Source organism: Moschus berezovskii, chromosome 3 (assembly GCF_049115385.1).
Source record: "Moschus berezovskii isolate FMDL1 chromosome 3, NW_MosBer_1.0, whole genome shotgun sequence".
NCBI classification, from domain to species: Eukaryota; Metazoa; Chordata; class Mammalia; order Artiodactyla; family Moschidae; genus Moschus; species Moschus berezovskii.
In genome coordinates, this window is record NC_142462.1 from 56,703,947 (window position 1) to 56,716,626 (window position 12,680).

At 39.8% G+C, this 12,680-nt stretch overlaps 1 pseudogene across 1 annotated transcript in view; it reads left to right on the forward strand.

The window, feature by feature from the left end:
* LOC129552399 (uncharacterized) overlaps positions 1–12,354 on the forward strand; it is an 82,690-nt pseudogene extending 70,336 nt beyond the window's left edge. Inside the window, exons 13-15 of the transcript XR_016036163.1 lie at positions 10,646–10,699; positions 11,043–11,065; positions 11,106–12,354. The product of XR_016036163.1 is annotated as an uncharacterized LOC129552399 (transcript). The remainder of the gene's footprint in view (positions 1–10,645; positions 10,700–11,042; positions 11,066–11,105) is intronic.
* Positions 12,355–12,680: the final 326 nt, after the last annotated feature.

Consider the following 12,680-nt stretch of genomic DNA (forward strand, 5'->3'; position numbering starts at 1 on the left):
TGCAGCAAAGTAATGTCTCTGCTTTTCAATAAGCTGTCTAGGTTGGTTATAGCTTTTCTTCCAAGAAGCAAGTGTCTTCTAATTTCATAGCTGAAGTCACCATCTGCAGTGACCTTGGAGCCCAAAAAAATAAAGTCTGTCATTGTTTCCATTGTTTCCCCATCTATTTCCCATGAAGTGATGGGACCAGATGTCATGCTCTGAGTTTTCTGAATGTTGAGTTTTAAGCCAACTCTTTCACTCTCCTCTTTCACTTTCATCAAGAGGCTCTTGGTTCTTCTTCGCTTTCTGCCACAATGGTGGTGTCATCTGCCTATCTGAGGTTATTGATATTTCTCCCAGCAGTCTTGATTCCAGCTTGTGCTTCATCCAGTCCAGCATTTCTCATGATTTACTCTGCATATAAGTTAAATAAGCACAGTGACAATATACAGCCTTGACGTACTCCTTTGCAGATTTGGAACCAGTCCGTTGTTTCATGTCCAGTTCTAACTGTTGCTTCTTGACCTGTATACAGATTTCTCAGGAGGCAGGTCAGGTGGTCTGGTATTCCTATCTCTTTCAGAATTTTCCACAGTTTGTTATGATCCACACAGTCAAAGGCTGTGGAGTAGTCAATGAAGCAGAAGTAGATTTTTCTGGAACTTTCTTGCTTTTTCATGACCCAACAGATGTTAGCGATTTGATCTCTGGTTCCTCTGCCTTTTCTAAATCCAGCTTGAACATCTGAAAGTTCACAGTTCACATACTGTTGAAGCCTGGCTTGGAGAGTTTTGAGCATTACTTTGCTGGTGTGTGAGATGAGTACAACTGTGCGCTGGTTGAACATTCTTTGGCATTGCCTTTCTTTGGGATTGGAATGAAAACTGACCTTTTCCAGTCCTGTGGCCACTGCTGCATTTTCCAAATTTGCTGGCATATTGAATGCAGCACTTCCATAGCATCATCTTTTAGGATATGAAATAGCTCAACCAGAATTCCATCACCTTCACTAGCTTTGTTTGTAGTGATGCTTTATGGCCCACTTGTCTTTGCGTTCCAGTATGTCTGGCTCTGATAGACAGTATCTGATGGACAGAATCCCTGATGAACTATGGACGGAGGTTCATGACATTGTACAGGAGACAGGGATCAAGACCGTCCCCGTGGAAAAGAAATGCAAAAAAGCAATATGGCTGTCTGAGGAGGCCTTACAAATAGCTGAGAAAAGAAGAGAAACAAAAAACGAAGGAGAAAAGGAAATATATTCCCATTGAATGCAGAGTTCCAAAGAATAGCAAGGAGAGATAAGAAAGCCTTCCTCAGTGATCAGTGCAAAGAAGTAGAGGAAAACAACAGAATAGGAAAGACTAGAGACCTCTTCAAGAAAATTAAAGATACCAAGGGAACATTTCATGCAAAGATGGGCTCGAAAAAGGACAGAAATGGTATGGACCTAACAGAAGCAGAAGATATTAAGAAGAGGTGGCAAGAATACACAGAAGGGCAGACGCGAGAGACGCCCGGCTCCGGCGGCGCAGACGCGAGAGACGCCTGGCTCCGGCGGCGCAACCGACCACGTGCAGAATCGTGACTGAGAGGAGCTACCCCGCGCCCAGGGTTAGGGCGGTGGCCGAGAGGAGCTGTACCACATCCAGGAGGCGGTGGCTGCTTGGGCACCAGAGGGCCGAGAGGAGCTGATCCACATTCAAAGCAGGAGGGGTGGCCTTAAGGAGATACCCCTTGTCCAAGGTAAGGTACAGCGGCTGCACCTTGCTGGAGCAGCTGGGAAGAGATGCTCCACGACCAAGTGGAATATAAGAATCCAGTGTTCTGGGGAGGAAAGAACAAGATGGCGGAGGGATAAGACAGCGAGACCACTTTCTCCCCCACAGATTCATCAAAAGAACATTTGAACGCGGAGTAAAGTCCACAAAACAACTTCTGAATACTGGCAGAGGACATCAGGCTCCCAGAAAAGCAGCCCATTGTCTTCTAAAGGAGAGAGAAGAAATCCAGCTCCACCCACCAGAACACCAACACATGCTTCCCTAACCAGGGAACCCGCACAAGTCACCCTTCCAACCCCACACACAGCGAAGAAACTACATAATAAAGAGAACTCCACAAACTGCAAGAAGAGGGAAAGGCCACCCCAAGCAAAGCAATATAAGCAAGATGAAGAGGCAGAGAAATACCCAGCAAGTAAAGGACAAGGTAATTGCCCACCAACACAAACAAAAGAAGAAGATATAGGGAATTTACCTGATAAAGAATTTCAAATTTTGATGGTGAAAATGATTCAAAATCTTGAAAGCAAAATGGAGTTACAGATAAATAACCTGGAGAAAAGGATTGAGAAGATGGAAGAAAGATTTAATAAGGACTTAGAAGAAATAAAAAAGAGTCAATATACAATGAATAATGCAATAGATGAGATCAGAAACACTCTGGAGGGAACAAACAGTAGAATAACAGAGGCAGAAGACAGGATAAGCGAACTAGAAGATAGACTTGTAGAAATAAATGAAACAGAGAGGAAAAAAGAAAAACGAATTAAGAGAAATGAGGACAATATTAGAGACCTCTGGGACAATGTTAAACGCTCCAACATTCGAATCATAGGAGTCCCAGAAGAAGAAGACAAAAAGACCATGAGAGAATACTTGAGGAGATAATAGTTGAAAACTTCCCTAAAATAGGGAAAGAAATAATCACCCAAGTCCAAGAAACCCAGAGAGTCCCCAACAGGATAAACCCAAGGCGAAATACTCCAAGACACATATTAATCAAATTAACAAAGATCAAACACAAAGAACAAATATTAAAAGCAGCAAGGGAAAAGCAGCAAATAACACATAAGGGGATTCCCATAAGGATAACAGCTGATCTTTCAACAGAAACTCTTCAGGCCAGAAGGGAGTGGCAAGACATACTTAAAGTGATGAAAAAAAATACCCTACAGCCCAGATTACTATACCCAGCAAGGATCTCATTCAAATATGAAGGAGAAATCAAAAGCTTTACAGACAAGCAAAAGCTGAGGGAATTCAGCATCACCAAACCAGCTCTCCAACAAATGCTAAAGGATCTTCTATAGACAGGAAACACAGAAAGAGTGTATAAACTTGACACCAAAGCAATAAAGAAAATGGCTACGGGACCGTACTTATCAATAATTACCTTAAACGTAAATGGGTTGAAATTTTCAAAAAGGCTAGGAAACAATTCTCATAGCCATCAATAGTTCAGTATTGAGTTCATGAATAGTTTTTAAAGTTTGGGACAAACTATAGTATTTGCTATTTGAAGTACTATTTGTAATTGGCATATTACAATGTAACGCTGGTCTTCATTTCCAACTTAAAATGCCTAAAAATGCCTAACAGGTTTTTAGATTTGTGAATTTTAGTTGAAATGTATTTCGCGATGTTACTAAACCTGCAGAAATATTGAAATATTTCAGAGAACTTATTCACTGTACATTTAATTTATTTTATTTATAAAAGTTATGAACTGTAGAAAGTTTTACTTGTTGGGTCAAATGCTTGTTGCTTCAAATGCTTGTTGCATTTGAAGTGCTAGTTACAAGAAAATCAAATACCTTCAATGTATAAATGCTATTAAGTTTTTAAAGGACTCTGGAGTATAGGTAAGTTTGTTTACAGAAATTTAGTCTGTTCAACTTGAATCAGCTCTGTCAAACATTAATTAAAAGCCTCATTTAAAAAAAATAAAATAAAGATTAAAAATAAAAAGACCTTCAAGAAAAAAAAAAAAGACTATTTTGAATATACACCAAGAAATAACTACACCATAAATCTCATCCAGTGACCCTGGTCTTTTGTGGTATTAATCTTCAGTTAATACTGAAATAAATGCAGTTATCCTTCATTAAAAAAAAAAAAAGAATACACAGAAGAACTGTACAAAAAAGATCTTCACGACCAAGATAATCACGATGGTGTGATCACTCACCTAGAGCCAGACATCCTGGAATGTGAAGTCAGGTGGACCTTAGAAAGCATCACTACGAACAAAGCCAGTGGAGGTGATGGAATTCCAATTGAGCTATTTCAAATCCTGAAAGATGATGCTGTGAAAGTACTGCACTCAATATGCCAGCAAATTTGGAAGACTCAGCAGTGACCACAGGACTGGAAAAGGTCAGTTTTCATTCCAATCCCAAAGAAAGGCAACGCCAAAGAATGCTCAAACTACTGCACAATTGCACTTATCTCACACACTAGTAAATTAATGCTCAAAATTCTCCAAGCCAAGCTTCAACAATACGTGATCTGTGAACTTCCAAATGTTCAAGCTGGTTTTAGAAAATGTGAAATCAAATTGCCAGCATCCGCTGGATTATGGAAAAAGCAAGAGAGTTCCAGAAAACCATCTATTTCTGTTTCATTGACTATGCCAAAGCCTTTGACTGTGTGGATCACAATAAACTGTGGAAAATTCTGAAAGAGATGGGAATACCAGACCACCTGACCTGCCTCTTGAGAAACCTATATGCTGGTCAGGAAGCAACAGTTAGAACTGGACATGGAACAACAGACTGGTTCCAAATAGGAAAAGGAGTACGTCAAGGCTGTGTATTGTCACCCTGCTTATTTAACTTACATGTAGAGTACATCATGAGAAATGCTGGGCTAGAAGAAGCACAAGCTGGAATCAAGATTGCCAGGAAAAATATCAATAACCTCAGATATGCAGATGACACCACCCGTATGGCAGAAAGTGAAGAGGAACTAAAAAGCCTCTTGATAAGAGTTAAAGAGGAGAGTGGAAAAGTTGGCTTAAAGCTCAACATTCAGAAAACAAAGATCATGGCATCTGGTCCCATCACTTCATGGGAAATAGATGGGGAAACAGTGGAAACAGTGGCAGACTTTATTCTGGGGGGACTCCAAAATCACTGCAGATGGTGATTGCAGCCATGAAATTAAAAGACACTTACTGCTTGGAAGGAAAGTTATGACCAACATAGATAGCATATTAAAAAGCAGAGATATTACTTTGCCAACAAAGGTCCGTCTAGTCAAGGCTGTGGTTTTTCCAGTGGTAATGTATGGATGTGATAGTTGGCCTGTGAGAAAAGCTGATCACCGAAGAATTGATGCTTTTGAACTGCGATGTTGGAGAAGACTCTTGAAAGTCCCTTGGACTGCATGGAAATCCAACCAGTCCATCCTAAAGAAACCAGTCCTGAGTGTTCATTGGAAGGACTCCAATACTTTGGCCACCTCATGCGAAGTGCTGACTCACTGGAAAAGACCCTGATGCTGGGAGGGATTGGTGGCAGGAGGAGAAGGGGATGACAGAGGATGAGATGGCTGGATGGTATCACTGACTCAATGCACATGAGTTTGGGTAAACTCCGGGAGATGGTGATGGACAGGGAGGCCTGGCATGCTGCGGTTCATGGAGTCGCAAACAGTTGGACACAACTGAGCGACTGAACTGTCTGAATCTAGGTGGGTGATCACACCATCTGATGTCTGAATCTAGGTGGGTGATCACACCATCGCTGTTACCTGGGTCGTGAAGATCTCTTTTGTATAGCTCTTCTGTGTATTCTTGCAACCTCTTCTTAATATCTTCTGCTTCTGTTAGGTCCATACCATTTCTGTCCTCTATGGTGCCCATCTTTGCGTGAAATTTTCCCTTGATATCTTGAGATCTCTAGTCTTTCCCATTCTATTGTTTTCTTCTATTTCTTTGCATTGATCACTGAGGAAGGCTTTCTTATGTCTCCTTGCTATTCTTTGGAACTCTGCATTCAGATGGATATATCTTTCCTTTTCTCCTTCGCCTTTTGCATCTTTTCTTTTCTCAGCTATTTGTAAGGCCTCCTTAGACAACCATTTTTCATTTTTCATTTCTTTTTCTTGGGGATGGTTATGATCACAGCATCTGAGCTCTGAACTTCCATCCATAGTTCTTCAGGCACTGTCTATCAGATCTAATCCCATGATTCTATTTGTCACTTCCACTAAATAATCGTAAGGGATTTGATTTAGGTCATACCTGAATGGTCTAGTTGTTTTCCCTACTTACTTCAATTTCAGTCTGAATTTGGCAATAAGGATTTGTGATCTAAGCCACAGTCAGCTCCTGGTCTTGTTTTTGCTGACTTATAGAGCTTCTCCATCTTTGGCTGCAAAGTATAATCAATCTGATTTCAGTGTTGACCATCTGGTGATGTCCATGTATAGAGTCTTCTTTTGTGTTGTTGGAAGAGGGTGTTTGCTATGACCAGTGCATTCTCTTGGCAAAACTCTGTTAGCCCTTGACATGCTTCATTTTGTACTCCAAGGCCAAATTTGCCTGTTACTCCAGGTATCTCTTAAATTCCTACTTTTGCATTCCAGTCCCATATAATGAAAAGGACATCCTTTTTTGGTATTAGTTCCAGAAGATCTTGTAGGTCTTCATAGAACTGTTCAGCTTCTTCAGCATTACTGCTTGGGGCATAGACTTGGATTACTGTGATATTGAATGGTTTGCCTTGGATACAAACAGACATCATTCTGTCCGTTTTGAGATTGCATCCAAGTACTGCATTTCAGACTCTTTTGTCCACCATGGTGGCTTTTGGAATCAACAAATTAAAATGGACCGGTTGGGTGAATTCAACTCAGATGACCATTATATCTACTACTGTGGGAAAGTTATTTCTTAATTGGACACATTTTTTTCCCATTCAACTACTTAACCCCTCATTATCCAATATGAGAGCCTGAATAATATTCTGAGATTTAGGTGTCATTATATGAGAACCATTTTCTTAAAAGCCACTCTGAAACTTCAATATTCACTTTCTGAACCCACTTGAGAAGCAAAAGATTGCTCTAGACCAGCCACAGTAAAAAGCTGTGCCAAACTGTCCTTCATGAATTTTACTTCTGTTGTCAGACCAACCTGAATAATTGAATTACATCATAAAGTTCATTGGGAAACAACTTTTCAGTTTTATATACTTGATTTATTTTAAATAAAATAATCTTAAAGGACTGTTAAAATATTAAGGATGAGAGAGGGGAAAACTGGTTTCTCTATTGTAAACAAATCCTACTTTACATCTTTTAAATCCTTTGGATTTCCCCATCCAGTCCTCTCCCTGTTATGGTGGTAGTCGTGGTTTAGTTGCTAAGTCGTGACCAACTTTTGCGATCCCATGGACTGTAGCCTGTCAGATTCCTCTGTCCATGGAATTTCCCAGGCAAGAATACTGGAGTGGGTTGCCATTTCCTTCTCCAGGGGATCTGCCCAACCCAGGGATTGAACCCATGTCTCCTGCATTTTAGGTGGATTCTTTACCACTGAGCTATCCCTGTTATAGGCACTAAATTTAAAAAAAAAATAGAAAACAGTCCCTTGGAAATATGTATTAATAGTCTTTGCCATTCCTTGTTTGCCCTGACACTCTTCTGGAAAAGAAAACACAGAACATACTCAGGGTCATTGGCAGCACAGACCTGTCAGCACTAGCCACTTTTAAAATTTCATTTGGAAAATCATCCTTCACTTAAGGGACTTGTCAGAGTAGCAGCTCCATTAAAGCTGTGGTTTTTTCTAAAGTAAGATATGTGTAAAAACATGAAGGAAACCTTGTTATTCAGATGCCTGCTCTAATGCTGTCTTCTGACTTGTCCTGAAGTTAACGTTGCTGAAGTTGTTTTGAAAGTGTGAATGCTCAGTCCAAAAGAGAGCTTGATAGTTTCCCCAGTGCAGCAGTAACCACACAACTCTGTTGTTTGTGATATTTTTTTCTCAGTGTAGAAAATGATCTCTTATGGTTAATGTCTATCTCATTTTCCTCCAGTTTAAATGATGTATTATAGTCATCTTATGATCAGCAGAGGGTATAATTTGAGAAGCCAGTTCTATTGGCTAATATCAGAAGAACAAAAAAAGGCCACCCACATGGGTTTTTTGGTTCCCTTCATTCTTTCTTTGCCAGAACCATTTTGATATTCATCTTCTGAACCCACTTGAGAAGCAAAAGATTGCTCTAGACCAGCCACAGTAAAAACTTGTACCAAATTACCCTTCATGAATTTTACTTCTGATGTCAGACCAACCTCAATAATTAAATTACATCATAAAGTTCCCTAGGGAAACTTAATTTTTCAGTTTTATATACTTTATTTATATAAATAGCTCAGTTGGTAAAGAGTCTGCCTGCACTGCTGGAGACCCGTGTTCAATCACTGGGTGGGGAAGATTCCCTGGAGAATGGAAAGGCTAGCCCGTCTAGTATTCTGGCCTAGAGAAATCCACAGACTGTAGTCCAGGGGGCCGCAAAGAGCTGGAGACAAACGGAGTCACTTTCACTTGAGCTTCCCTGGTGGTTCAGAGGTTAAAGCGTCTGCCTCCAATGTAAGAAGACCTGGGTTTGATCCCTGGGTCGGGAAGATCCCCTGGAGAAGCAAACGGTAACCCACTCCAGTATTCTTGCCTGGAGAATCCCATGGATGGAGAAGCCTGGTAGGCTACAGTCCACGGGGTCGCATAGAGTCGGACACGACTGAGCGACGAAACGGAACGGATACTTTATTTACTTTAAATAAAATCATGACATAAAGGACTGTTAAAATATGAAGGAAACAGGTGGAAGAGGGGAAACTGGTTTCTCTATTGTAAACAAATGCCACTTTATATCTTTTAAACTTCTTTGTATTTCCCCATCTGATCCCCTCCCTGTTATAGGCACTAAATAAATATTAGAAAACAGCACCTTCAAAACATGTAGTCTTTGCCTTTCCTTGTTTGCCCTGACTCTCTTCCAGGAAAAAAAAAAAAAGCACAGAGCATATTCAGGGTCATTGACAGCACAGGCTTGTCGGCACTGGCCACTTTTAAAGTTTCATTTTGGAAAATCACCCTTCACTTAAGGGACTTGTCAGGGTAGCAGGTCCATTAAAGCTGTGGTTGTTATCTAAAGTGGTGAGATATATGTGAACACGTAAGAGCTATACCTTGTTATTCAGATGCCCCCTCTAATGCTGTCCGCTGACTCAGTTGCTTTAAGTTAATGTTACTGAAGTTGCCCTGAAAGCAAGAGTGCTCAGCCCAAAAGAGAGCTTGATAGCTTCTCTGTTGCAACCACACAACTCCATTATTTGTTTTATTTTTTCTCAATGTAGAAAATGATCTCTTACGGTTAATTTCTATCCTATTTTCCTCCAGTTTTAAATGATGTATTATAGTCGTCTTATGATCAGCAGAGAGTATAATTTGAGAAGCCAGTTCTACTGGCAAATGTCAGAAGAACAACAACAAAAAAAGCCACCCGTATGGACTCTTTTGTTTCCTTCATTCTTTATTTGCCAAAAATCTTAATTAGGTTTGCAAGAGGGGAATTTTAGAAATTTTGTTTCCTTGTATAACATGTGAAATGAAAGCAAAATAGATTAAGGGAAAAGATGAACTTAACAACAGTGTTATTTCTTCTTCTTTTAAACACTTTTTCAAGTAAAACTACACATTTTGTAGTTTTTTTAAAATATGAGACTTTGTATTTTCATTTGATTATCCTTGTAATTAATAACTATACACAGAAAACAGAATGTTTTTATTTTTTTAATTTATTTTAATTGGAGGTTAGTTACCTTACAATATTGTGGTGGTTTTTGCCATATATTGACATGAATCACCCATGGGTGTACCTGTGTCCCCTGTCCCGTTCCCCGCTCCCACCTCCCTCCCGATCCCATCCCTCTGGGTTGTCCCAGTATACCAGCTTTGAGTGCCCCGCTTCATGCATCAAACTTGGACTGGTCATCTATTTCACATATGGTAACATACATACCCAGAGAAGGCAATCGCAAGCCACTCCAGTACTATTGCCTAGAAAATCCCATGGATGGAGGAGCCTGGTAGGCTGTAGTCCATGGGGTCGCTAAGGGTCGGACACGACTGAGCCACTTCACTTTCACTTTTTAGAGAAGGAAATGGCAACCCACTCCAGTGTTCTTGCCTGGAGAATCCCAGGGACAGGGGAGCCTGGTGGGCTTCCGTCTATGGGGTCACACAGAGTCGGACACGACTGAAGTGACTTAGCAGCAGCAGCAACATACATACCTTGATAGTATATTAAAAAGCAGAGACATTACTTTGCCAACCAAGGTCCGTCTAGTCAAGGCTATGGTTTTTCCCATGGTCATGTATGGATGTGAGAGTTGGACTGTGAAGAAAGCTGATCACTGAAGAATTGATGCTTTTGAACTGTGGTGCTGGAGAAGACTCTTGAGAGTCTCTTGGACTGCAAGGAGATCCAGCCAGTCCATTTTAAAGGAGATCAATCCTGGGTGTTCATTGGAAGGACTGATGCTAAAGCTGAAACTCCAATACTTTGGCCACCTCATGTGACGAGTTGACTCACTGGAAAAGACTCTGATGCTGGGAGGGATTGGGGGTGGGAGGAGAAGGGGACGACAGAGAATGAGATGGCTGGATGGCATCACCGACTCTGTGGACATGAGTTTGAGTGAACTCCGGGAGTTGGTGATGGACAGGGAGGCCTGGCGTGCTGTGATTCATGGGGTTACAGAGAGTTGGACACGACTGAGCGACTGAACTGAACTGAACTGAACATACATACATGTTTCAATGCTATTCTCTCAAATCATCCCACCCTCACCTTCTTCTACAGAGTCCAAAAGTCTGTTCTTTACATCTGTGTCTCTTCGGCTATCTTGCATATAAGGTAATCGTTACCATCTTTCTAAATTCCATATATATGCATTAATATACTGTATTGGTGTTTTTCTTTCTGACTTAACTTCACTCTGTGTAATAGACTGCAGTTTCATCCACCTCTTTAGAACTGACTCAAATGCATTCTTTTTTATAGCTGAGTAATATTCCTGTGTATATGTACCACAACTTTCCTATCCATTCGTCTGCCAATGGACATCTAAGTTGCTTCCATGCCATACAACCCAGCAATTGCACTGCTGGGCATACACACCAAGGAAACCAGAACTGAAAGAGAATGTTTTTTAAAAGTCCTTGTCATATTTATGAATCTGTTTCTCTAACTACCCAAGTCGTGTTTTTTTCTTACAGGATCGTGCAGGGAAAGACAAGAAATGCCTGTGAACTTTATGAAGGAACACTGTGAATATGCCATGTCAAGAAGAAAAATTTGTTATCATGTTAGCCTCTAGAAAATTTAAAATTCAGTTCAGGAAAACATGCTATGACCAGCCATTATTTTTTTAATGCCACACACATAGACTTATCATAATGGCATTATCACAGTATTGATGATGTTTCAGATATATTGTGAAGCCTGTATTCCAGCTCTTAAATAAAATATAAGCATGTTAAACACTTTATTTAGATACTGATAGTAACACTGGTGTATGGTGGCTGAAAGAGTGAAACATGAAAACAGTGACCTTAAGTGCTTTTTTCTAAGCCTGATGGTACTAGTTAGCTCTTTTAAGACAGCTGTATTGATAATTATATTTTGTTTATATTATATTATATTATGTTTCTGCACCCGTTAAACTATTTTTGTTGACATTTGTGTTAATAACACATAATTAGTAGGCATTCTGCTTTGTTAATGTTCATCTGGGAATGGAGTTTACATCTATTTGCATAACTGCCATAGCACTAAACTGAAATTATTTTACAACAATGTGGAATGCTTGAGATAGAAAGTTTATGTATAATATATCCAAAAAGCAGTGTTTCCCATTGCTGTGAGAGTTGCTAATTATACAGATATTACCTCATATATACATACACTGGTGTCACAATTTCTCTGAGATGTTTCTGTATTGTGAAAGCTACATATTAAATACTATTTTCCATTCATATATTCATTTAGTTTCCTTTAGGAGAGGATGATTATGTTAATGTGATTTAGGTCGCTCCAGTGTTTAGACCTGAAAGCTATCTTCCTTGTTTCTTAAAGACCTAGATATAAAAGAAAAATGGAAAATAATTACTGGAGTCTTTACTTCCCTGATGTTTATTTTATCCTTTATTATGATCATTTTAGCACCAACTTCATGCATGATTAGTTTTTTTCATTGTAACGTGGCAAGTACATAAGAAATGAGCAGGTACATAAGAATTTTATTTCAGATGAAAGGAGTTACTGCTAGAAAACAGACATGTAGGAGACATTTAACAGAGTAAGAAATGGGAGTTAGGCCATATGGGCTGACAGAACCATAAATAACAAGGCAAGGGAATGCTGACAGAAGAGAGAACTGAACAAGTAGCAACTTAAAAATATCAAAGTGCCAGCCTACCAGGGTGAGATATAGATTCTGAGTATTTATGATCCTGGCCTGGCCAACAAATCAAATCTAATGACAGAATAACATACAGAAAAATAGAAATTACACAGCTTTAGAACTGACAGAACCAAATAATAATCCTATTCTCACCACTAATTTAGCCATCGGATTTTGCACAGATTAATCAAACTTGCTAGATTTTCATTTCCTCATCTCTGAAATGGGAATCATAGCATTTAGGTTGGGATTAATATATAAACTGAGATAACACAGTGATTCTCAAAAGTTGTGCAGACTGCACAGCAAGGGGAAAGACCAGGTGCTCTTTGAAAAGCATTAGGATTTGAAAGATTCCCAGGAAGCACTTTATACATTCAAGTATTCTTAGTCCTCATCTCAGTTGTACAGGTCTGCAAACAGTCCTCAGAT